The 7,631-nt window shown below is 42.7% G+C and overlaps 1 pseudogene; it reads left to right on the top strand.

The window, feature by feature from the left end:
- Positions 1-2,716: 2,716 nt before the first annotated feature.
- On the top strand, positions 2,717-7,288 carry LOC101656726 (annotated as a pseudogene).
- Positions 7,289-7,631: the final 343 nt, after the last annotated feature.

Here is a 7,631-nt window from a genome sequence, read left to right as displayed (position 1 = left end):
TGGTTGTATGAGTTGGGTAATGGGGTAATAGGAAGAAGGGGTTGCCCAGGTTAGTAGCTCTTGTTGAGATCTTAAAATTTGTCCTTGATTCTTGATCCATTGTTGGCCCTTCTGCATGGTGCTAGGGCTTCACTAGGGAGTCTTGATGGTATATTGTTTACATGTTGGTCTGTTAACCTTGAAGTCAGCAGTTTGAAACCACCAGCCACCAGCAGTTTGAAACCACAGGAAAAAGATAAGGCTTTCTACTCCTATAAAAAGTTAGTGCTTGAAACCCACAGGGGCAATTCTACCCTGACCTTTGAGTCACTGTGAGTCAGAATCAAGTTGACGACAGTGAGTTTTCTTTGGAGGACCACATTAGAGTGGGTTTTACTTTTTGTGGCTCTGCTTTTTAGACTCTTGTTTTTATGCTGGGCTGCTGCCTTGCTTTATTTTGCTTTTTCCTGCATTTAATTTTGTTTATATTCCTTATAACTTCTGATCCTCTGAAATTTCATTAGGTGGCCATCATTTTTTAACAAGTGTTTTAACCATTTTTAGTCTTTTTTTCTCTGAATTGTGTGCTAGGGAAGAATATTGAAAGGACCATGTTGCAGTCATCAGCATGGGGAGCCGTATTTGTCCTCTTTTGGCTTCCATTCTTCGTCTTTCTCTACCCCATCCTGAAACCAACTGTCTCTTCATGGCCCGCTAATTCTAGTGAATAGTAAGGATGCAATCATCAGCCAGAAGCCAAATCTCCTGTCCTCAGCCCTCAGCGACATAGTCCCTTGGCCTCTGCTTCCAGGGACCAGGAAGTCCATCTGTCACTCTCATTCACAGACCCATAGTTTTGGTGCGGCTCTGGCTCCTCTGTTCTGGTTCATGGTATCCTTGCCTTGACCTCTCATCTTGACCTAGTTCCTTTGGCTGTGTCCCATAGTATCAGTGCCCTAGCCTCTAGTGCCTCTGGTCTTAGCTTTCACCACCACCCACAGAGATCTTGTACATGCATAAAATGGGCTTTGGATTTCTCTTTCTGCTCTTTTATCAAAAATAGCTCATCCTGATGGCCAGGGGAGGTAGGTGAAGCGGTGATGGTGATGACTAAAACTGACCAATCACTTCTATTAATGTTACACAAGACCAATTGGCATAATCTCACCCAATCACTGTGAAGATGGGACAGGACTGGAAGTGTTTCCTTCTGTTGTGCATAGGCTTGCTATGAGTGAGATCCAGCTCAATGGCACATGACAGCAACACCCAATCTGGTGGACATTACAGGGAAATGGGTAGAAGAGTCATCTGAAGAAATTTCACTCCGCTACCCCTGGAGTGGGAGTGGAGTCGACCATGGTGACCTGAATGGAGTAAAACCAGTTGGAGTGCAGACTTGGAAGGGATCTTCATTTACTGATGGGGCACAACTTTAGATAAGAAGAAATAGCTGCAGGCTAAGGAAGCACTGGAAACAGTAGTCTATGCCAGGACATTTGGAAGATAGCTACTTGGCCAACTGATGGGAAACTCAACTCACTGCCATTGAGTCAATGCTAACTGAGAGCAATTCCCTGCGGGTTTCTGAGGCTGTAACTGTTTAAGGGAGTAGAAAGCCCAGTCTTTCTCTCATGGAGCTGCTGGTGGTTTTGAACTGTTGATCACGCAGATTGCAGCCCACCATGTAACCACTACACCATCAAGGCTTTGTAACTGACAGGAAGAGATCTACATTGGTACCCATTTGTGAAAGCTAGGTTTTTTTGTTCAAACATGACATCTATAAGAAGATACGAGTGGAGGCTAGCCTGTCAATCAGATTGCAGCCTGATGACCTCCCTTGGAGGTGTGACCCATGATATATAGCTCTCTGGATGCCAGTCTCTCTTTCTCTCTCTGCCTTCTGCTTCCTGCTTCCGGGCCATCCTGAGAGCTGCTGGAGCTCTGCTGTATTTCCTCTGACCCAGGATCTACACACTTTTGCATGCACTGGCCTATCATCATCCTGCATGCTGCATCATTGCATGTGACTACATGAGTCAGAAGAGGGACTTCTGGACTAGTATCAGACTTACGGACTTGAGTTAGATTAGGCTGGGATGCTTTATTGATATGTAATTACTTCTTGATATAAATTTTTCTTATACAGATATGAGTGTTACTGGATTTTTCTCTAGTCAACCCAGTCTAACACACCATTCCAAAGAAGGTGAACCCAACCAAATGCTCCAACTATAGAACAAGATCACTGACATCACATGCAAGTCAAGTTTTGCAGAAGATCAGCCAAAAACGCTTGACGCAATACATTGACAGGGGTTTGCCAGAGATTCAGTCCAGATTTGGAAGAGGACGTGGACCAAGGGATATCGTTAATGATTTCAGATGGATCTTGGCTCAAAGCAGGGAATACCAGTAAGCTGTTTACTTGTTTTATATTGACTAGGCCAGGGCATTTGGCTGTGTGGATCATAACGAACCCTGAATAACCCTGAGAAGAAGGAAAATTCTGTAACACCTCATTATGTTCACACGTGCACAAGATGAACTGACACCTGGATCAAGAGGTAGTTGTGTGAACAGAACAAGGGAGTATTAGATGGTTTAAAGTCAGGAAAGGTGTCTTTCCGGGTTGTATCCTCTCACTATACTTATTCAGACTGTATGTTGAGCAAATCATCAGAGGAGCTGGCCTATATGAAGTTGAATGTGGCATCAGGATTGGCTTAATAGCATGGAGTATGCAGATGATGGAGCCTTGCTTGCTGACAGTGAGGAGGACTTGAAGCACTTGCTGATCGAGGATTTCAGAATTCAGTATGGATTTCAACTCAATGTCAGACCAAAATCCTTACAATGGACCAACAGATAACATCATGTGAAATGGGGAAAAAGTTGAAGTTGTCAAGGATTTTGTCTTGCTTTGATCCATAATAAGTGCTCATGGAAGAATCATTCAAGAGATCAAAAGATGAGTTGCATTAGGTCCGTCTACCGCATAAGGATGCTTTAGAATTTTGAAATGCAAGGATGTTACTTTGAAGACTAAGGTGCACCTGACTTAAGCCATGGTATTTTTCATTGCCACATATACATGTGAAAGTTGGGCATGAAATAAAGAATTGATGCATACGAATTGTAGTTCTGGAGCATAATATTGAAAGAGCCATACACTGCTAAAAGGACACATTGATCTATCTTTGAAGAAGTATGGCTAGAATGCTTGTTGTCGGCAAGGTTGGCAAGACTTTGTCTTACATACATTGAATATGTTATTGGGACAGACCTGTCCCTGGAGAAGAATATCATTCTTGGTAAAGAGGAGGGCGGTACAAAAGAAGGCCCTAAGGGTCTGGATGGACACGGTGGCTGCTAACGATGGACTCAGGTATAGGAACAACTGTAGGGAAGATGCAGGACTGGGCAGTGTGTCATTCTGTTGTATGTAGGGTTGCTATGCGTCAAACTGACTCCATAGCCACCAACAACAACAAAAATGTTTCCAACATTACTTTCAAAATGGCGTAATAACATTTGTGTAATTTAGATGTCCTATGATCTTTTTGAGAGCCCTGATGGAATAATGGTTATGAGTTGGGTCAGCACAGCTCAGCAGTTTGAAACACCAGCAGCTCCAAGAAAGAAAGATGTGGCTCTCTGCTCCCATCAAGAGTAAGAGGCTCAGGGACTCACAGGGCAGTTCCACTCTGCCCCAAAGGGTCAATGTGAGCGGGCATCTACTCGATGGCAGGGGGTCTGGTTTGGGTTTGATTGCATTTGTCTTAGTGCTATTAAATATTTTAACTACATTCAGACTATAAACATTCCATCAATGTTCTTAGACTTCTTTCAGTGATTCTGAAACTATTAAATTATATAACCAACATAGGTAGCGGTTATGTTTTCTCTGATTTTTATTTATCTCACATGATATCTTTATGAGTAAGTTTGACATATAAATTGGCACTGTTTTGCTCTTCTTATTTCCCTTGCGTGTTAACATGATATTTGTGGCTCTAGTAGCCTCACTACTATGACATCTGCGTTTTGGAGCAAAAGAGGGCACAGCGCAAAGAGGGAGGGCGAGGCTTGTGAGTAAAACTTACCTCCTCGCCTCCTCACTTGGAGAGAAAAGGAGGGATGGTCTTGTCTGGTTTTCTTCTGTTGAGCTAAGAATATAGAACTTCAGAAGAAGTACAAGAAGTGAGGAAGGCAGAGTGGAATGCTGGCTCCCAGATCATGACAAGGAAGACCCCTCGGATTCCCAGTGCCTGAGAAGTGGGAGAAGGATTCACAGCCCTAACATGAGGCTATGGGGAGCTAGAATCTTGCCCGTGACATTGTCGGATGCCACAGATGACTCTGACCTCTCTCCAAAAGTGAAGCTTAGCTAGAAAACATAACTGAGTCTCGAAAGGAACTCTCCACACCTTGGGGAGCTAATTGGATTGGAGTCCCTGGACAAAGGGGCCATTTGAGACCTCCACCTTTCCTCACCAAACCTATAAGCATAAACTAAGAGAGGGAACACAGCCGAAAGATGGGCACTCCCCCAAGAAATACCGTATATACTCGTGTATAAGTTTTTCAGCACATTTTTTATACTGACAAAGCCCCCCTCGGCTTATACTTGAGTAAGGGTCCCACTTACCTGTTCTCCGGTGCAGTGCGGGTGTTCCCCGGTCTCTCCCACTCATCTGCAGGTGCCTGCAGCCTCTGGGGCGGTCCCATTACCACGGACACCATTGCTCTTCTTTCTCCTGCACGCCTGCAGCCTGCGTGTTGTCCGGGCGTACTGGGCAAGAACCTGCCCGGTTCTGTGTGCTGGTCCCTGGGGCGCACCGCATCCTTGTCAGATGAATGTCCCCATGCGGTTGCTCTACTTGTCCCGCTCTTCTCCAGGGCTTACCTGTGCCTGGCCATGTCCCCTTGCTCCGCCCCAGCAGTGCTGAATTCAAGTACTGGTATAGCTCTGGTCTTAGATACACAGTACGTTTATTTACAGTACCTAGTCTCCTATATTTTATTTTTTATTTTCTTATTAACCCCTATGTGGACCCAGTGTTGACTATGCTTGCCCAGAGCAGCCTGTGTTAGGGCTCATAGTTAGTATACACGCTGCGTTGTGTATGCATTGCATTACTGCATGCACTGCGTTACCGCATATGGATGGGAAGTGCTAACGCAACACATGCAGTAACACAGTGCGTACACATGCATCGCGTATATTATGTGCCCTAACACAGGCTGTTCTATGCAAACAGTCCTGTCATCACATTCTGGAATGTCATTAGCCTGCGTCAGGCCTCAAACTATACAAGCTGTGTTGTGTACATGCAGTAAGGCAGTGTGTGTAACAATGCAGAACATGCAGTAACACAGCATGTATAGTTATTGTTGATACCACATTGTTTTAGTTGACCCTCTTTTCCACTTACAGGGCTAATTTACTGTGTTTTTTTTTTTATATAAAACATTCAAAAACATTTAACCTACTGATGCATCAATTAATGTAATTTTATTGGTATCTATTTTTATTTTGAAATTTACCAGTTGCTGCTGCATTTCCTACCCTAGGTTTATACTCGAGTCAATAAGTTTTCCCAGTTCTTTGTGGTAAAATTAAGTACCTTGGCTTATATTTGGGTCGGCTGATACTCTAGTATATATGGTAATATTTCTCCTCCCATTTTCTCTATAGCACTGCAGGGGTCACTGTGGGGAAGATTAGCAGAGGGATGAGAGAAAAAGAAAGGAAGAGAGATCAAGAGTATTTTACATTGAATATGTTTGAAGTTTTTACAGAAACGAGATAAAATTTTTAAAAAGTGTACCAAACCTAATCCACAATCACTGAGTAGATTCTTACAGGTCGACTTATAAATGAGTCATAACAATGAACAAAATTTTAAAATCACATTGAGATTTTGTCCTTAAGAAAGCTCATTACCCAATGAGAGAGTGTGGAAATCAAGGCCATTTTTCAAATGTAAGTACTGGTTTGTCTCTTGAGAACCATGTAGTAGATCGGGTCTAGTTGGGAACCAGTGCAGCCCCCCAACAGCTCTGCCTAATTCACAGTATCACATCCTGCAGCAGCAGAACTCTGAAGGGGCAGTGGCTAAACCCCAGGTGGTTGTAGCACCTGTATTAATGTCCAAGCTGTCAATGCTCCTGAATTTTACCCATCAGGTTATTCTTCCTTTTATACAGAATCCTGTGAGAATGGCTGTGAAGTTTATCCTATTCTGTCAGAATATGTTCAGGACTTTTTGAATCATCCTACAGAGCAGCCTGGCTGTTTTGAAACTTAAATGCAACAGTTTTCAGAGACCCTGAATGGCTGTGGTGCCACCGATAACACTTTTCAAGGCCTTGTGGAATGCATCTATCAACAGGCTCCATCTATTCAAACTTCTCTTGTTACTTCAAAGACGTCGGACCAAATATGAAGTTATAGATCAAGCTGCAAAAGGGGGGCAAAGCGACTCAAAAATGATTTCATGCATCTGTCCTCTTTCTGGGAGAACTATATCTTAATATGGAGATCAAGGGGCCAAATGGACAGACCACAAAGCAGATAGTCTTCAAGCGTTGCTGAATGCCCTCTTTTACAAATCTGTGGATGACAACTTTAACTTGCTGTGCAGTAAAATTACTCAAACAGACAGGATCAGTTTTAGAAGATGTGTGGAAGGAGAAAGGAAAGACTAATATGGAAGAAATCATTCAGAGAATTGAAAATGCTCTCCTGGATCAGTGAATCTCAACCTTCCAAATGCCGCGACCCTTTAATATAATTCCTCATGTTGTGGTGACCCCCCCAAACACAAAATTATTTTCACTGCTACTTCTTAACTGTCATTTTGCGACTGTTATGAATTGGGTGACCCCCAAAAGGGTCACGACCCACAGGTTGAGAACTGCTGTGACCTGTATGCAAATTGCAGCAAAGATGGTCAAACCGATGCTCTTGAAGCTTCTGGAACTCAGATGCAGTAACTCAGGGAGAGGCCATGCAGATTCCACGTACAGAAAGGCAAGGCCTGAAAATGCTCCTAACTAATGGATGAACCAACATGTCATACATCTATGTTCCTTTCTCCACAGCTAATCCAGACTTCCAAGGGAAATATCGGGAACTACTTGACAGAGAAGACTTTTCCCAGGTTATGAAGAAAATGGAACAGATTTATCAGGGGCAGGTAAGGCGTCCTTGGGCGATATTGATGATGAGGTGGACCCAGAAATAGAGTAAGTTTATGAAAAGTTTGGTCCAGAATCAGAGAGTAAGCAAAAGTTATGAAGCTAAATTCCAATGTATCAGTTCCATACAGCAGTTTAGGTATGCTGATTTTAGCAGAACAGAGGGAAGCAAGAAAACGCATCGTACATATACCAAATTAAGAATATTGAGTTCTTACTACTGTATGCAACATTAATCTTATTTAACACTATCTGCAAAATAAACTATTCCCTATAACTTAATATATATGTATGTGTGTAATATATAGATATATATGTTTATTTTGTGCAGTTAAGTCCACTGTTTTGGCTGCAATAAAATCAATTTTGAAATTAGAAAATAAGTACTCAATATTAATGCAGCTGTCCCAGATCATGCCACTATTTAGAAGCATATACTTCAG

Source organism: Echinops telfairi, unplaced genomic scaffold, assembly GCF_000313985.2.
Source record: "Echinops telfairi isolate 266 unplaced genomic scaffold, ASM31398v2 ScPeMD7_9;HRSCAF=40, whole genome shotgun sequence".
Lineage (NCBI taxonomy): Eukaryota > Metazoa > Chordata > Mammalia > Afrosoricida > Tenrecidae > Echinops > Echinops telfairi.
This window is presented reverse-complemented; position numbering and strand designations above follow the sequence as displayed.